General features: G+C 38.3%; 1 protein-coding gene across 4 annotated transcripts in view; it reads left to right on the top strand.

The window, feature by feature from the left end:
• The window catches only part of LOC131273239 (zinc finger protein 596-like), a 41,131-nt gene that overhangs the window by 10,151 nt on the left and 11,498 nt on the right, over window positions 1-19,482 (top strand). For 2 of the 4 annotated variants that reach the window (XR_011645612.1, XM_071207809.1), the window contains exons 2-3: window positions 9,299-9,437; window positions 15,120-15,257. The exons of 1 other annotated variant lie outside the window; for it this stretch is intronic. The gene's annotated coding sequence lies outside the window, so the exon portion shown is untranslated. Of the gene's footprint in view, window positions 1-447; window positions 1,253-9,298; window positions 9,438-15,119; window positions 15,258-19,482 lie in introns of those variants that run through there. One more of the 4 variants, XM_058275505.2, reaches the window with a different exon arrangement.

Genomic DNA, 19,482 nt, shown 5'->3' with positions numbered 1-19,482 from the left:
ACCCTCAACTCAGAAGGTTTTTAAAAACCTTGTTCTCTATAAAGCAACTGTCTCCCAGTTTTCCTAGCCAGGGTTTTGGTGTATCTGTTATGTACTTCATCTATCATCTTTTCTCCAGATAGCAGAGCTTGCTCATTTGCATTTCAGTGTTTTCAAGGGCCATCCTCCCCTTTACCACTTTTTAACCCTGAGAGTTCCAAGTTATAGAGAAAAGAAAGGCAAGCACCTTGCATCAGTCTTTCAGGGAATGCCCAGAGAAGTCAAAACAGACAAACCCAATTCCTTGGGATCAAGATCTGCCCTGGTGCCTCTGGAATCAGGTGCACACCTGGGAACTTGAGAGATGGGTGTAGGACTAAATTAAAATGGTGCAGAGGTCTTCTTTATTTAAGTCACCTTTTTCTTGTTTCCACCTTCATGTGGTTGCTGTAAACCTTTGTTTCCTAGGGTTATGACAAATATGATTTTGACAGTTTTTGCCCTTTTATGCATTGTTTCTGAGAAGGGATGAGCCATAGGAGTTTCCTATTTCGATATTTCTGCTGATACCAAGTCTGCATATTTCTAAAGATCGGAATGTCCCATATTGCATCACAACGTCTGAGGCAGTGGATATTCACACCTCTAAAATACCTGTCAGCATTTTACAAAAATTATTAACTCCAGGATCTATCACTAGAGATTCTGCTTTAGCTGTTCTTGGCCGTGATCAGTATATTCAGAGTTTAAAGGACCCCAAGGTGACTTGAATAGGCATCAAAGCCTGAAAACCAGTTCTGCAAGGAAGCAGACCTAGAACAGGGCCTTGTTGTTAGCACTTTCCTGGAACTTGATAGAAAAGCAGAATCAACGCAGCCACCCCAGACCTACTGAATCATATGTGCAGCTTACAGGATTGCAGAGATTCAAACAGATGTTAAAGGAAGAACAGCATTGGTTCTCAACTGTCTTCAGCTTCCACACCACTGTGCTTAAATCCTGTGCAGAAGAATGAGGATCCTGCCACTGTATCACTCTGTTCATATCCAAATATATCTCTGCTTAAAAGAGAAACTACAGATGTTTGCCAAGAAAAGTTTTCACTTTGCTAGTGAATTTTTGCTGTTCCAAACTGTTTCCCTTGCTTTGAGTGTTGGATCAAAATAATATATTCTTAAGTTTAAGTACTGAATAATACAGCCATCATTATAGTAACAAAAAGGAATTTCCTCACAGACATATTTCTTCACATCCTCAATGCCACTTCCAAGCAGTAAGTATTTTTGATGATTTTAATGCTTCTTTGTATACCTGAGTGTTTGGTTAATGTTTTCACTTTTGATTTTATATATCCCAATTTATATTTAATCTTTGTGTTACAAAAGATAGATACTTGTGAATCCACATCACATCTTCCCACTTCTCAGACCTTATCATTTCCAAATTAATTATATCATTATTTTTGTTAATTTAGTGCTTACATTATTTTCTCTATGTAAATAATATTTAATGCAGGTTTGTAGATTTTATTTTCCATACAAAATTATTTTTCTGGAATCAGCAAGAGCTTTAATCTGTCATTTTCTTCATTGTCATTAGGTCCGTCTTTTATCACCCTAACACTCCAAAATAATTGTAAAATTACTCCTAAATCTGTCATTTTCTTCATTGTCATTAGGTCCGTCTTTTATCACCCTAACACTCCAAAATAATTGTAAAATTACTCCTATTACTTCCTTCCACCTACTCAGATTTAAGTAATAATCTAGTCTATCTAATTTTTTTCACCTGGGGTCCTCCTTTTTGCAACCCTCTCTATTCTAACTCCAGTAGTGAGTTTTCTGGGCCTTTTGGGATCATTGATCTTGGTGAACAATTTCTTATGCCATTGCATCTTTTCTTGTGCCCTGCAACATAGGTTTCCCTTTGAGGAGTCCCTGGTCACCCCATTTGTAACTCATCTTTTCTTGTAGTAACTTTTGTGCAATAAGTTTCTCATAAGTTGTGCGTAGGTGGAGAATTGGTTATGAGCATGGAATGCCTAATAGTTCTTTTTCTATCCTCACCCATTCAGATCATTTGACTCTGTAAGAAAGCCAAAGAACAATGCAAAACGAAATTAACCAATGGGAAAAAAGCTCTTTTTTTCTCTTAGAATTTTAATTCTTTCATTACATTTTGATGCTGTTATTTGTGTTTAGGTATATCATATATATATTTTTTTTCATGTAGATTTTGGTCTTTTGTTTGTATCAGTATTTCTGAAATAAGAAAATACTGTGTATCACTTTTCACCACTTTACCCTCGTACATCTTCATCATGATACAATTCATGGCCATTATTTCGTTCAATAGTCTTTCTGCCCCTTTTCCCTTCTCTTTTCCTTGTGGATCTCCCAGGATAGGTGTGTGGTTGCACTTATTATTCAACTCCCTGAGCCCCTTCTCATTTTTTCCCACTATTTTCTCTCTGTGTTCTTCTCTTTCTTCAATTTTAGCTCTTCAGTCTTCTACCTCACTGATTTTTCTAGGATTTAGAATCTGTTGTTGTATTCCTTTAATATGTTTTTTATCTCACCTATTGTGTCTTTCATTCCTATAAGTTCTGTTATTTCTCTATTAAAATTTTCAAGTTCTTCTTTGTGATTGCCCAGTGTCTTCTTGATGCCCTCTATTTCTTTAGCCATATTGTCTTTCAGCTCCTTGATTTGATTTAGATCTGTAGGAACATCATTCATTATTTATCTCAAATACTATGTCTCATCTGTGGCTTTGATTTGTTCATTTTCCTGAACCATATCTCCTCATATTTCTTAATATGGGTTGTGATTTTTTGCTTATGTCTAGGCATCTGTACTCTGATGCATAGTTTCTGTCTCTTGCATAGGGATTTAGTGGTGTGTGGCTGTGTGTTAGTGCTGTTCTTTGATTCCTTGTTCCAGGTTTTTAGAATTCTCTGTGCTTACTGCAAATTATGCAAATCAATGCCATGGACCCAATGCATTTCAGACCAGTTTCCAAAGGTCTTGGGAAGGAGGCTACGAAGGCCCCAAAAAAGCCTCTTTTATTTTTTTACTTTTTAATGTCCTTTCTTGGATGTTCTTTGTCTGCCAGCAGATGGAGCTTCTTGGCAGATGTCTCCACTCAAATTGTGGATGGAATGTGTATACTGTAACTTTGACCTGGCTCATGTATAGAAACAGTGACAGAATTCTCCCTCATAGTCAAGCCTTACAAAAACACACTTTCTCAGAAGCTGTTCACCCTTGAGCATCCACCCCCTCCCTTTTCCATCCATAGCCTTACTGGGATAAATAGATCATATTTAATGGTGTTTGAATTTTTCTTGGTGCTCTACAAACAACAGGAGCATTTGGCCATAGGGATCATTTATTTTCAATCCTGCCCTTCTATTATCCTGAGTCTTAAAATACTCTTGGTATCTAGAAACATGACTTAAGTACATCTAAGAGTTGGGGATCTGTTACTCCCAAGAACAGCTACCTATTGTCAAGGCTTCCTAGGTGGCATTTTGAAAGTTTTCAGCTTATATAGATATCCATGTTAAGGTCTACAGAAATGATTTAAACTGCAGAGATTGGTCCTTCCAGGTTAAAATCTTGGTCCAGGATTAAACACTTTTGCCAAGGTATATAATAAGTACTCCCCTTAATCTGGGGCTATGAAACCAGGCTATTTGGGGAATTTCTAAAAATGACAGGCAATCCTATTAGGTCTTGTAGGTCATTTCCATAGCCCTTACTTAATAAATACTTTTTTAGACCTTGCAGTGACCTTTGAATCTCCAGTCTTGCCTTTCCATGTACATTCAGCAGATCATTTGAAAACCATTTCAAAGATAAAATAAGTACTTTTGGAAGTAGATATTTTGGGCCATTAAATCCCCCTGTTGGGATCTCTCCCATAACAAAGGAGGCATTATCTTTTATCCCAGCTGTTGTCTTTAACTTTGTGTTTGAATTCCATTCCTTCAGGTGGTGTCATGAATTTTATATCATAATTTATAAATTCCATACTTTTTCTCAAATTACTTTCCTCTCAATCTTATCCATCCTCTTAGATTTTAAACAGATTCTCAAATCTCCATTCTGAAATTTGAAAGGAAACCTTAAAAACACTTTTGAACTTATATTTCTAGCTCTGATCTCTCATTTCCTTTTCCATGCAAGTTGAACCAGATTGCATTCCTCAACATTTCTATTCATCCCACCCAGTTATCACCCTGGGGTTTTATTCCTATTAATTCATGGACATTAGTCTTGAAGACAATATTTTCATCAGTATAACAATATTGTAAGATTTTGTCAGCCTTTTACTTATTTCTTCTTCAGCAAAATATGATTAGTTTCTTAGCACTCTAAAATCTGTGTAAGAAATACGTAAGAGTATGTAGGGGAAGCAGTTGTGGCTCAAGTGATTGAGCTCCTGCCTACCACATGGGAAGTCCTGGTTTGGTGCTAACAAGACAGGCTGGTGCAGTGAGCTGATTAACAAGAGACACCAGGATGAAAACATAATGAGAAATGCAATAAAGCGGGCGTGGAGGCTCCTCAGGCTATTAGGTGCCTCCCTCACGCATGGGACGCCCTGCCCTGGGTTTGGTTCTCGGTGCCTTCTAAAAGGCATATGAGCACATAATGAACAGACAGCGAGTGCAAACAATGAAGGGGTATTAAAAAATAAATACAATAAATCTTTTTAAAAAGGGGGGTCGTTATTCAGGTTGACCATCTCTATGTTCATCCAGTCCATTCCCTGTGCCTCTTAAAACACTCTGTGTATGTTCAGGGAGCATTTCTCAGGACTCCAGGTATCCTCTCTTCCTGTGGGAATCTTGCAAGAGAAACCGTGTTGACACCATAAAGCCACTGTTTTACAGATGGCTTTGGGGCCACAGCTGATCCTCATTATCTCCTGTATTGTTTGTACTTGACTTCCTTCACTCTCACTTAGACCCTCTCCTAGTGTCAGGAGCTTACCAGTTGCTAGATCATAAACTCTGATGAGTCTTATTTCCTGGTCATAATGTCCTTCATAGGCAGGGTTTGCTGTTCTTGTATCAAGAGCTGCCTAAATAAATCATGTGGGTGCCAAACATTCTTCCTTGCCCATTTTATTACAGCACACCCTCCTCCTCCTGATAGATCATATCAATAAGTCCTACTGCAACTGGGACCCCTGTTATTGCCTGTCAGACCCTGAGCATGAAGAGCAAGAAGTGTCCAACTGGTGACCAGATCAAAGTGTTTATTGGCAGTATTCTTGGGTCATTGTCTTTTAAATAAATATTAGAATCGTTTTGTTAACTTTGTCATGAAAGTTCAATGTGAATTTGGAGTGGAATTTTATTTTATTAATTTGATAAGTGACAAATTAGCAATATATTGAATTATACTATTCATATTTGTAAAACTATATAAATTTCTAAATGTATTGCTCCTTTTTTGAATTTGAGGAGAACAATAAATGACACCTCTACTCCATTCTGTAGGACGGTGTAAACTGATGGTGTAAAGGGCAAAGGTAGATGAAGATTAAACCTTCTGGTCTTCATTGATACAGCACATGTGGAGGAAAAGTTTTAGGCACACCTAATTTCACAGCAGACACCTCATGGGGGAAAATTTGGACACATTATATTGTGAGATAAATTTATGTGTAATAGAGTCACAGCACTAATTTTAAGATTATTTTGGAAAATTTTGATCAGTAATATTTGATTCAAAAAAATGAAACTAATGACAAAATAATGCAAGAATGAAAAGTATATAAACAAGAAATTTGTAAACAGCTAAACAGCAATAAATAATAGTTGCATGATGATGCAAAACTGAATTAATTTAACTAATACTGTAATTATTTTGGAAGTAGTGGGACTAAGCAAATACATGTGGTAGTGTCAGAAAGACATCAATTTATTGAATATTAATTTGGAAAAATTAAAAATGAATGCAGGGAAGCGGACTTGGCCCAATGTATAGGGCATCTGCCTACCACATGGGAGGTTCGTGGTTCAAACCCCTGGCCTCCTTGACCCATGTGGAGCTGGCCCATGTGCAGTGCTGATGTGCGCAAGGAGTGCTGTGCCACGCAGGGGTGTCCCCTGCATGGGGAGCCCCACGCACAAGGAGTGTACCCCATAAGGAGAGCCACCCAGTGTGAAAAAGTACAGCCTGCCCAAGAATGGTGCCACACACATGGAGAGCTGACACAACAAGATGACGCAACAAAAAGAAAGACAGATTCCCAGTGCCACTGATAAGGATAGAAGTAGTCACAGAAGAACACACAGTGAATGGACACAGAGAGCAGACAACTGGGTGGGGGGGTATGGGGAGGGGAGAGAAATAAAAAAAAAAAAACAACAAAACAAAAAAAATGCATGCATAGAATATAAACTTGGATATACACAAGAAAAGTTAAAAAATACTTCAATACCATTATGTCTATGAAACATGACTGCAAATGTAGAGAAACAGGACAGAGTCCTTTGGTTATTCTATGCTTGGTTGGATTAATCCATATTTTAAATGAAGAATACTTTATTTTGAGCCTATAACAAAAGCAGAATAAAGATTGGGAAAGTGGGATACTTAGCATGAAGATGCCTGAAATTGGGTACCTGAAAAATTACATTATAGGCAAAGTAGTCCCTGAGATAACCATTCTTGACAATGTGTGTGTTTGGATATTAACTGAAAGAGGCAGTGGCAGAATCTTCATTGTTCTGCACAGGTTTTAAGCATGTTAAAATGGGACATTGGAATGAATTCTGAACCAGTGTTGCTCATTTTTCAGTGTATCACCTGGGATATAAATCCTCTGGGATCTTGTTAAAATGCAGAACCTGATTTGGTAGGTGTGCAGAGAACTTTGATTCTGCTCTTCTACCAATCTCTCTGACATTCTTATGGTGCAGATCCACTTACTCCATACTGTGTGAGTCCTGAGGCCTTGTTTGGGGTCTTGAGTCCTTACAGAAGTTTTTCTCAAAATTTGATGCCTTTTGAAATTACCCGAAGATTTTTCAAAGTGAGTACCCATTCAAACACAAGAAGTAAATTAATATCTCTGAATGGGGCCCAGGTATTATAACTTTTTAAAATTTCCAGATGAGTTCAATGTGCAGAGGCATTTGAGATCCACTTCCATAGCGTATCTGTAAATAGTCATCAGCACAGAAACTGCATGGATTTTTAATAAAAAGAAATTATTTTCATATATATTAGCCTAGGCTTATATTTCTCTCAATATTTTTCTACTGGCATTTATAACATTATTCAGATGAAAAAATATCCCCTAATCAGAGGGAATCAAAAGGGAAATTCTTCAGTAAAAGTGACAGAAGAAGAATGTGTAGAGAGATCACATCTGAGTCTAACTCCATCACACTCAGGAGCACAAGTTCCAAAGTAGGGCCCACTGGCAAGGCACTGAATCTAGAGTGATCTCTCATGACGGTAGGACCTGACTGTCTTGATAGCCTTCAGGAGCACCACTACCTGGGGTCTTATCTACTTTGGCTGTCTCTGAGATCATGCTGAGACATGTATGATCCTGACCCCTCTGAGGAACTCCTGACTCAATTTGAAGTCTCTTAGCCATATTAATATAGCTTATGCATGAATTCAAACTTACTTAATTCTGTATCCAAGTTTGCCTAGTTTCTGGAAAGCCAATTAAGTGATGTAGACCCTATAGGCTTTGAATATTCAGAAAGGATGTAGGCTGAATGTGTATTCAAATTTACATCCTGACGGAATATGGTCGACATGTTAGTTCAAGCTTACGTGCAATGTGGACAGTATATTAATTCAAACTTACTTGGAATATGGGGACTGTATTAATTCAAGCTTAGCTGGTATTCAGACAAACCCCTAAGCCTTAAAAACACTACCAAAGTCTTTTTGACCCCTAAACCACTTCTGGCCCCACCCTGTGTGTCTTGTATAAAAATAACCTAAAACCCCTACTCTTGGCTTGGCTTTTTGGTCAGGCGTCTGCCAGTCCCATCTGATCATAATAAATCGTCCTTCTCAGAGAATTACTGCATCCTAGCCTTCAATATGTGATCACTGAATCCTCTCTGCTTCCCCTACATTTCCTGGGTACTCGTCTGGGATCGCTATGAAGGCCAGAGACAGGAACAGTTGATTGTCCCTCTCGTACTCCTGCGAGGAAGCCAGGAGGGCCCAGGTGAACCCCAGCCAGGGCACTCCTGGACCCCTTTTAGTCCAGAAAGAGGTTGTGAGCTCCACCAGAGCCCTCCCGGGAAAAAAACGGAGGTGCCAAAGGGTCTAAATGAAATCCTGAGAACGAAAAAGGAGCTCCGCACGCCAGATGGGCAAGACCCCTGGGGGCATAGTGTGAGAAAGCCTAACTGAACGTTAGAAAGGGGGCCCAATCAACTCCCGATTGGACTCTAGTACCCCCAAAAGTTTGGGGGGAATCCATCTTCTCCAAGTCTCAAAAGGAAAAAAAACCTGATGCTTGGTTTTAGCTGACTGCAGGTTGGCATCTGGTTTGTCTTCACTAAGATAGTGAAGATTTGATTACAGTGGGAGAGGTGTTGATGGGTTTAAGTCCCATTCCCTCGCTCCCTTTAAGAAAAAGCCTTCTGCCTCTTGTGCCTTTATTTTGTGTGCTCTGCCACCATAGGAAATGAGGCGTCAGTATTCCAGTGCTTTCTCCTGGGATGCATCTTGAAGAATTGGTCTGAATTTGAAAGATCTTGGTTACAGAAAAATGAATTGGTTTTTTGTGATAATGCTTAGTCTGAATATGAATAGAGTGACAGAGAAGTTTAGCCAGAAATGTCTTTTAATTTTAATGCTGGATTGCAATTGAGCTTGTTTTGTAAACAGCAAGGGTAGGCAAAGAATCCTGTTATAAGTTCCCCCTTTCTAAGGCTGCACTAATTAACTAGCTGTAACTCAGTTCCCCTGATATGCATTAAAGAAAGATAAGCCCCTCCCCACCATAGCCTACTGTGGCACTTCCCAAAAATTAAACCAACCAACCTCCTAAAAATAAAAGTAAAATGTAGAAAACTCAGAAACGGCCATCCCTGAGAAACAGTTATCCCTGAGAAACAGTTAATTATGAGTCAAATTGATGGGCTTTTTGTTTCTGACTGTATGCTGTGGGTCTTTGGTGTTTGTCCATTTATTCAATGCCAGTATGTTTTCATGCTTCCAGATGGTGGTATTGAATTGTGTGAAATGGTGAACTTTGCTTAGGCTGGAACTCTGGGACGCCAGGTCAGTCGACTAAAAGGGTGTCTTTTCATTCTTCCTAGAATGATAAGCACGGCTTCTGGCATGCCAGCGGGTTCCCAATGGGAGTCTCTTCTCAGGAATCGGGAAGTTCTGCCTGCTGCTGTTCCACGTGGCCACAGAGCAGCCTCTGTTGGAACCCTGAGCTCCAGTTACACCAGCGTAAAAAAAAAAGGGGGGGGGCGACAAATAATCTGACATCTAGAAACCTCATGTCATGTCTCCTTAAAGAAATGAGGAAATCTCAAACTTCTCAGTGTAAACTCAGTCATGCCTGTAAAAGGTGTGAATAGATCAAAATAAAGAAACCTCATGTGCCATCAATTAAGGTCAAAGAATTTCTAGAAATGCTAAAGATAGAAAATTCTTCTTTTTTAATCTGTACATAAACTTGTGTTCAGCTTTGAAATCTGTTTAACTTTGTCAGTTTGCTTGTGCCTAGGAAATCAGATTTGGGGTTCACCCGTTGAACAAGTTGAATAATGGTGAAAGGTAACCTAAAAATGAATCTTCAAATGCCAATACTGTCTTGCTAATGGATTTAATGCATAAATCACAAGTGAAATTTATTTCATTGCTGGACAGAAAAACTACAGAAAGTTGTTACTAACAAAATGTTTTTAATTGCTTAGTTAATAAAGGTGCCCCAAATTGATTTTAAGTAAAAAGTTTCTAGAAACTAAGAGTTAAAATCATTGTATAAGAACTTTTATATATAAAACATTTAAAAGGTTAATAACTGAAATTATTACAGTGGAGATGTATCCTAGATATCAATTACTGTAATTTACCTTTGTTTATGGCTACTTCAAGTCTATCTAGTGCTTACTATAGTAATGGTAATTATAACAAGTTTACCTTTAATTATGGTTATTTTTATAACCTCACCTAGCCCCTAGACTTCAACTATTGTGATGGTAATTATAAACTGAGTTTGCCTTTGTTTATGGTTACTGCAAGTGTGGCCCCACCCCTTGCCTCTGCTCTTGGTTCTGAAGCAAAGAAAACTTGTATCATAATATTGGAAACACTTTGGTTATAAGCCATTATATTGAGAAAGCCACAAAGGGGGAAACCACAAACCCCTATCTGCAGAAGCCCACAAAGAAAAGCTATCATGGAGATCTTTCAAGTGTGCTTTTACAGTTGAACTTGTTTTATAAAAAAGGAAAAAAAGGGAAGTTTTAAGTAAATAAGTTGTGTTTCCATGTCAGATTATTCATGTCTGCCTATTTACTCAGCTTATATCTTCATATATCAGGATAATAATATCAGATTAACAAATAATTCTTTAAAAAATTCTATTCAAATTGTTAAAAATTAAATATGCAGTTATATCTGTAATAAATGTTCCTAAAACCCAAATTAGGCTAAGCAGTATGGAAAGGTCATAGAGAAATCTGAATATAGAAACTGTTGGGAAAGGGAAAAACATTTTTTCCTGAGCTCTTTGACCTGCCCAACCCTCAGGGTCTTCTCTTTGCCAGAGCTCTGAGGAGGACCAGGTTTGGGAGATTAAAACTCTGTCTTCTAGGCTGGGGAATGAAGTCAGTTTTTCCTGTAGTTTCCCATTTTAAACCTTTTAAAGCCCTAAATAAGAGTAATTACTAATCCTGTTATCAAATTTCAGTAAGTAAAGGAAAAGTCCTTGAGAACTGTGAAAAGATCCTTACTAAATTATAATTAAATAATTGTAATATATTCCAGAGTCTAAAAGTCGGTATGCTTTTAAGATTATTCACAGTTTCAGAATTATATCAAAGACAAGAGGTTTTAGTCCCCTGTAAAGAAATGAAAAGAAAAAAGAAAAAAAAAAACCATTATTTGTATAAACAGTAAATTTCAATTTATTTAGCTCGGATGTTATCTCTTTAGTTTATAAAATACTAAGTTAATAAATTAACATTATATGTATTGTCTTCATGATAAAAATTCTACAGTTCATATCTAATGAAATTAAGTTGAAGAAATGTAAATCTGCCCTCTCCAAAATGTGTGAAGTAAAATCCATCGGTTGCTAATTGTAATCTAAGGTAAATTAACCAGACTGTATAGTTGTGGTTAATTATAAAGAGTTTGTAAAAGCATCATCTAAACTGAAGCATTTAAATAGCTAGTTCTAAAAAGCCATTATTAACTAAAAACCTAAATTGATGTTAACACCAAAAAGTAACTTCATAGCAATACAACCTGTCTGGAAGTCACCTCAATGTGCATATTCAAGTGGTGGTAATAAAAAGTTACCTTAATTCCATTGGGATCTTCAGTTTTCATTTTAAAAATATAGAAAGTAGTTTTCCTCTACTGCTAAAGTAAAATACCTGTATAATTAACATCTTCATTGTAAAAGTGCAGAAGTAAAAAGCAAAGTACTAAAAGTACATTTACTATATAACACATTGCATTAAAAATGTTTAATTGCATTAAAAATGTATGAAAATCAGGAGATAGACTTTAGCATTGTCAAACTCTCTTGTGCATTCAAACCAGGCACAAGTTGAGGGTAATTCTCCAGATGAGTTATTGGCTAGGGTGATCACTGACCCCTAAAACAATAAAAGTATCTACTTCATCTCTGGTCATGCTCCTGAAGTTGATGGGATATACTTTTCAGTCTCATACTCCTGCAGCAGCCAACAATGGCTCAGTACAGCCAAATGTACAGTGGATATCACCTCCAGACTGGCACTGTTTCTTAGTGCCAAGGAGCGCTATGCACCAGGCTGATGAAATACTGGGACCTGCTTTCCTAGCTTCTCTCTAGGGTCAACGGTGCTGTAGCTTCTGTGAAGTACATACAAAGTAGAGCAATGGATACCAGAATACTGTGAATAGAACTTAAACACAATTGGCACTATAGCTCCATGGAAAGATAACCCGTATGGTATTGCAAACCTGAAATTTAAAGCTATTAATTGCAGCTCAAGAAGAAACTTATGCATTGGGTAGTTCATTAATTAATATTAAATATTGTACCTATGTCCTATTCTAAATATACGTCTGATGACTATGAATACTTCTAGTAAATGATGTGCAGAAGGATATTAAACATGTTAAAAGTCCTGGTCAACTTCATTTTTTCAAGTATTTAATATACATACCTGTGAAATAGAAAAATGGCCACCTTGCCTAAAAACAGTGGGGCCAATAGCCCTTTCAATTATAAAAACCACCAAATTAACTTGGGGTAATCTCACAGTCTTCACCCCATGCCAGGTGAAAGATGTGCTTGAGCGCAGGACCACCAGTGGCTTACAGGAAGCTGGCTAATTAATACCAGGCTCAATTACTAAAAACCCCAAATGTGTAAATAAGGGTGTGTCAGACTCAACCCAGCCACCCTACTACCAGTAGAGGGCCCAAAATCAGATCCTGAAAAACCCCTGCTCCACTCCTGCCTGAAAACTCTTATACCAAATCTACTTGAGCAGGCCAGATCTAAACAATGAGCCTCTTGTGAACCAAAACATTACATGGTTCACAGATAAAAGTAGTTTTATTAAGAGAGGAATTAAAAAGGCAGGCTATGCAGTGGTTTCTCAATTTGAAACCGTAGAGGCCAAAGCTCTTTCCCCTGAAACCAGCCCTGAAATAAGAGCTAATTGCCCTTTCCTGAAGTTTAAAGCCAGCAGCTGGGAAACGGGCTAATATTTACACAGACTCTAAGTATGTTTTCCTTGTCCCTCACACTCTGCTGTGTAACAAGAACAAGGCTTGCTTACACTAAGAGTGGGTCACCTATTAAAAACAGGCAAAAATCCTAGATTTACTTAGAAGCCATATTGTAACCTCAGGAAATAGCAGTTATGCATTATCCAGGGCATCAGAAAACAAATATTGTTACAGCAAAAAGAAATGCTCGAGCTAATGCAGCTGCTAAAGCAGCAGCACAAACCCAGGTTTCCCTCCAACCCCTTATTCCAGCACCTGTACCGGTATTTGAAGTTCCACAGTATACCCAGGGTGAACAAACCCAGGAGCTAGGCTGGGGTTCACCCTGGAAGCTGATGGGTGGCTTGTTAAAAATACTCAAGTTTACCTGCTAGGAGCAGTGCAGTGGAAAGTCCTTCATGAACTTCACCAAGGCACTCATCTGGGGAGTGATGCCTAACCATCCTAGCCAAACGGGCTATCAAAAGACAAAGCCTGGTAAAGACAGTCAAAGAAATTACCAGGGGTTGCTTAATTAGAGCCAAAATATAAAAACTTTACTCTGAAGTTCTGATCAGTCCCACAGCTATTCAAGTTAAGGGAATGTCCAGCTTGGTGCACTAATCCTGACTAAAGTTAGCTGCCCAAGAGAGGGGCAGTTCACCAGAAGCTCCTGACGGAACACATGAGTGCCAGTCATTGGAAAGCCTTAGATGCTTCTTCAAAAAACAAAGCTGTTTCCTCTAACTCTAGCCCAAATGCCTAATCCTAGGAAAAAGACAAACCGTACTTCCCTTTAAAAACCTTGCCTCTTTTCATCTCCTTTAGCTTAACTGAAAAGAGAAATGTCTCTTCTCATTCCTCTCCTCTACCATAGGAATTGGTGTTAAGAATTTAAATCTAAACCCATTGTCTACTGCAATTTCTCTCTGAAGTTACCCAACAGCATAAAATAACTCAAAGAAAAAAATATTGTTTCCCACCAACTTCAGGAAAATGCTGCCTTACAGGCACATGTCCTTTTCTCCTTCTGTGGTCCAGTTAGTGGGACCATATATTCTCAAAATTCTAATTAAGTTTGTTTCTTCCAGAATCAACATCTTAGCCATATGAAAACTTCATCCAGCTTCACCCAGGATGCCAGATCCATCTTCCTTCGACCAAGATAAAAATAGCAAGAGCGTTTCACACGTTGCCAAGTAGGGCCGACAGCCCCTGATCAGCAGGAAGTAGCTATAGAAAAAAGATCATCTCCCTTCAGCACCCCATTTATGATTAAAGGTGTAAAGTCTCTAAAGAAAAAAATAGGGCAGGGTAGTAAGATAGGAAATCGGTAGACAGATCTGGAACCTAGCAAGAAATCTCCCCAAGTTTCCACCACTTGGAAGAAGACTTCCTCCAAAAGCGACAAAAAGTCCCATATATTCCCAAAGACTTTTTCATTAAGCCCTCCTGAAGAAATAAATGGGAAAAATGACCAGTTGAGATGGTGAACAGCTTGAAACTCCTCTCATGCTCTCATCATACTTCCCTGTTTCCTTTCCTTAATAATAACTCGAGTAAATAATGCAGTAAAAACACAGACAGCCACCCACCCCATCTCCAAAACTAGTGATGCCAAAGCTTAACAAACTAAGCTGGCATCAAAGGGGTATATAATATGCCCTTTGCATGAATTCAAATGTATCTAATTCTGTATCCAAGTTTGCCTAGTTTCTGGAAAGCCAATTAAGCTTTATAGACCCTACAGGCTTTTGAATATTGAGGAAGACTGTAGACTGAACATGTATTCAAATTTATATCCAGACGGAATGTGGGCAGTATGTTAATTCAAATTTACCTGGAATGTGGGCGATATATTAATTCAAGCTTACCTGGAATGTGGGTGATCTGTTAATTCAACCTTAGCTGGTATTCAAACAAACCCCTAAACCTTAAAAAACTAACAAAGAAAGTTTTTTGATCCCTAAACCTTTCCTTACCCCATCCCGCGTGTCTTGTATAAAAATAACCTAAAGCCCCCTACTTTGGGCTTGGCTTTTTGGACAGGAGTCCACTGGGCCTGGCCGGTCATTACGAATCTTCCTTCTCAGAAAATTACTGCATCCTACCCTTCAGTAATGATCACTGCATCATCTCTGCTTCCACTACAATATAAACTCTTGTCTTTACCATTTCTCTCTTTTATTCAAGGTCTTTTTCTAGTTGCATCACCAGGTGGGGCTTGGTAGTAATGCCTTTGCACCAGGGAGGCTCATCCCCAGGAGTCATGTCTCATGCTGAGTTTGGTTTGGAGTGATTGCATTTGAGCAATATGGAGGCTCTCAGGAGGTAACTCTTAGGTACCCTGCAGCTCTATGCCTAGTTGAAATTTCAGGCACACAGGTTCATAAGCATACACATTAATATCAAAGGCCCATCATTGGACCATCCTTCTTCACTGGTCTTTGCCCTTGCACTTGGGGGGTTGTTGCTGCTTCATTGGGGAGTGTGACAATTCCCAGCAATGGGATGAGTGCTGAGGCACTCACTCAGTTGTAGTGTGAAACTCAGCCTGTGGTTGGCGCTAAGGTTGAACCTTAAATCTCTGGACTGTCCATAAGCTGCTCCCTGAGCCTCAGCAGAGTTTGAACGTCTACTCCAGTTCATTGGACTTACCTGGGTCAGCTAACAGGGAGGAGAGGATGGTCATCCACCACACCAGGGAACCAAGACCATCTAACACTGTAAGCAGGAGAATCCCATCCATCAGCCAAGTGGGATTTAAACCCCTTCTGGATTTAGAGTTGGAGTGGACATCTCCATCCCAGGGTCCTAAGGATGTAAAAATAAAATATGGATTAGAGTGGACTTACTTGTATTCTACTATAGAATTATTGTTCCTCTTGCAATGGGAGAAACTATCATTGATGTGGAGACAATAGCCATGAGAGTTGCTGGAGGCAGGGAGAGGGAAAAAGAGGAGTGATATTGGGGCCTGTTCGAGACTTGGAGTTGCCCTGAATGATATTGCAGGGACAGAGGCAGGATACAATATATATCCTACCATAATCCACTAAATGAAATGGGAGAGAGTGTAAACTAAAATGTAAACTATAATCCATGCTGTGTATCAATATTCCAAAATGTATTCATCAAATGCAATGAATGTGCCACACTAATGAAAGAGGCTGTTGAGGTGGGAGGAGTGGTTGGGATGGGGAGTGAAGGTATATGGGAACATCTTATATTTTTTAATGTAACATTTTGTGTGATCTATGTATCTAAAAAAAAAAAAAAAGACAATAAAAAATGACCAAAAAATAAAAAGAGATTCTTGAGATCCATTCCAATATAAATTTCAATTTTTACTGAGAAGTCAATAAATCATATACTTTATGGTATGTACTTAGATTTTAACTTTTTCCCATTTTTTCCTCAATGCACTCTGATATGTTTTCAACTGTCTTCCCCTTAATCCACTAACCTTGAGAGTCTGGTTCTCTCCAACTCAGTGAATCCACTGAATGCCTCTTCATCTGACAATATTCTTCAACAAACTTCCCATGTCCCTTCCTTTAGAATTTCTCTCTGTTCTGGTGTACTAGTTCACAAAATGGGCTTTCTCAGGCTCCTATTTGTGAATATTTGCAGTCCCTTTCTGAAACTTTAATTACTTGAACTCTGCCTGATTTCATCTAAGCCCTTCCTTTTCTTCTACTTCTCTATCTGGGTATTATTGTTTATTTCTTTGACCTCAAATATCTTCTTTAATTTTATAGCACATACACATTCCAGTCTAAATCTTATATGTACCTGAATATGAAATTCTCCACTGGAATATTTCAGAATTTCCTCATCAGTCACATGGATAGACTTTTTCTTTTGGAGGTACTGCGGATTGAACCCAGGACCTTGTACATGGGAGGCAGGCGGTCAACCACTAAGCTACCTCCACGCCCTAGATGGACTTTCAGAAGGTATAAATGACCTTGTCTGTCCTCAAGGACTTGGGTAATAAAACTTCTCAGCAATTTTTGGTATAAAAGGTCTGCATTTCTAGGAATTTTCTATTTCCCAAAGTGAAATAGTTCTAGTTTATTTATGCAAAGAATTTTTTTTCTTAACTGATTTCTTCTAATTAAGTTTTTAAATGCCACAGATCCAGACCTGTCATTTGCTAGTATAATTTCATACCCTTGGAGAAACCTACCTCATTGTTGATCTGCAATAGACTCATTTCTGACAAAAATATAATATCTCTTGCCTCAAAATATTGTATGACTAGCCTATAATCTCAAAGGACTATATATGGAAACCATGAAAATGGAGTCATTAATTTCCTAAAATGCATGGTAATAAAATACGAAATACAACTTTAAAAATTTCAGGAGAGTGAATTGAAAATGAAAACGATAAACATTAATCAAATGCCTGTACCTAAAATGAAAATACATTTTGTGTTTGAAATAATTTTTCTTCTATATGTCAAAATAAGTCTGAAACATGTTCATTGTGGCAATGTTTAAATATAATACTACCTGTAAGAATTTGTTTAGGGTGATTGGGAAGCTCTGGTAATGAATTTTATTAATGGTAGCAAAACATTTTGTATGTGATTAACCTCACTGAGTTCTGTTTGAGATGGGAAAGTTTATGTTGTATGTATGTTTCCACAACTTAAAAAAAAAGAGAGAGTAAAAGACAGTGATAATTAAATGCAGTACATGATCCTGATTGGATTGTAATAAAAGAAAATAGTGTACATCCTTTTCATAGGGAAACAAATAATGAAATTAGATTATTCTGGGAGTTCCTAATATTTTGAGGTTTATAGTTTTTAGAGTTCTTGGAACATCCACAAAATTTGACATGAAGAGACATAGAATGTTATTTCCTTTGCTAAGTAGTAAAGTATGCACATATCAAAACAATGAAAATATTTTTCTTTGAATATATATATGCATCCCAAACATTTCTACTTATATAGAATACACTATCCCTATATCCTGAGAGAATGTTAGTAGATTATAATTCCTCTTAGGAATGAAGAGTAGCAGGGATTTTCTTATTCTAGAATACTTGCCCAGCACAAATTCACAAAATAATGAAACCTCTTGGAAAAGAAATGAAGGTTGATATTGAGGGTTTTAAAAGGAATTAAAAAACCCAATTTGTTTCCCTTAATTACAAAGGGATCTTTGTAATCTACATAATTTATCTAATTTGAGGGTAAAGACTATTAAAGAAGTTATGCCCTGAGTGATGTGTCTTCACTGTCATTTGAATTACTCAAGATTTGTCTTCTGGGTTACGGGCCTTTTGATACTATCAACTGCATAAAAAGAGGGTCCTTCAAACAAATGATCCTTTTTCTAGAAAGAAGCTGAGCACTGGTACATAGTGAAAGCGTGAGCAATCAGTCTTAGTGTCCTTACATTTTTGGTCTGGTTGGGTTGTGGTAAGGAAGAGAATTTTAACCACAAGGTGTAGTCCTTATTTATGTTGTAAATGAGTTTGTTAATCAGAATGCAATTGTTGAATTTGACTGCAGGCATGCAGGCCCAGGCCATCTGAGGTCAGAGTAGGTTACTGTGGACAAACAGTTCCTCTGAAGTAGTAATTCATTAGTATTTTATAGAGAAATATGCCTGAAACATTCAGAGAATATTTTTTGTAATTATACCAGTAGAAGGGACAGATAAATAAATAAATGTATAATGACAAATTAAAAGAGTAACGTGAAGGAAAATGGACTCTGTTTTGACCTGGATCACCTTAGTCACGTTCTCTGTCCATGCAGTCATGGACACCGCAGGTAATTCAGGTCACTCCTATTGGAAACATTTACGGTAAATACTTAGTAGGACCTGAGAAATATTCTCAGTATCTATTTTTTTTAACATTTAAAAAAATTTTTCTCCCCTGTCCCCCCACCTGATGTCTGCTCTCTGCGACCATTTGCTGTGTGTTCTTCTGTGTCCACTTGCATTTTTTTAAAGATTTATTTTATTTCTCCACCCCCCTCATCCCCCCACCCCGTTGTCTGCTCTCTGTGTCTACTGCTGTGTGTTCTTCTGTGTCCGCTTGCACCCTTGGTGAAACCAGGAAACTGTGTCTCTTTTTTGTTACATCATCTTGCTGCACCAGCTTTCTGAGTGTGTGGCACCTGAGCGGGCTTAGCTTTTTTTCACATGGTGCAGCTCTCCTTGCAGAACACATTCCTTGTACATGGAGCACTCCCATGTGGGGTCGCACCTGTGTGGCATGGCATTCTTTGCACGAGGCAGCTCTGCGCATGGGCCAGCGCACCACATGGATCAGGAGGCCCTGGGTATCGAACCCTGGGCCCTTAAATATGGTAGGCAGGTGATCTATCAGTTGAGCCATGTCCACTTCCACCCTTGCGTTCTTGTCAGTGGCACTGTGAATCTGTGTCTCTTTTGTTGCATCAGCGCCCCATGTGTGTGGTGCCTCTCCTGTGAAGGGTGTGCTTTTTGCGTGTGGGGCAGCTCTCCTTGCGTGTGGGTTTCTCCTGTGCGGGGGACACTCCTGCATGGCATGTCACTCCTTGGGA

The sequence above is a fragment of the Dasypus novemcinctus genome, chromosome 14 (assembly GCF_030445035.2).
Source record: "Dasypus novemcinctus isolate mDasNov1 chromosome 14, mDasNov1.1.hap2, whole genome shotgun sequence".
Lineage (NCBI taxonomy): Eukaryota > Metazoa > Chordata > Mammalia > Cingulata > Dasypodidae > Dasypus > Dasypus novemcinctus.
The sequence above is the reverse complement of the archived record's forward strand: the minus strand, read 5'-3'. Positions and strand labels throughout refer to the sequence as shown.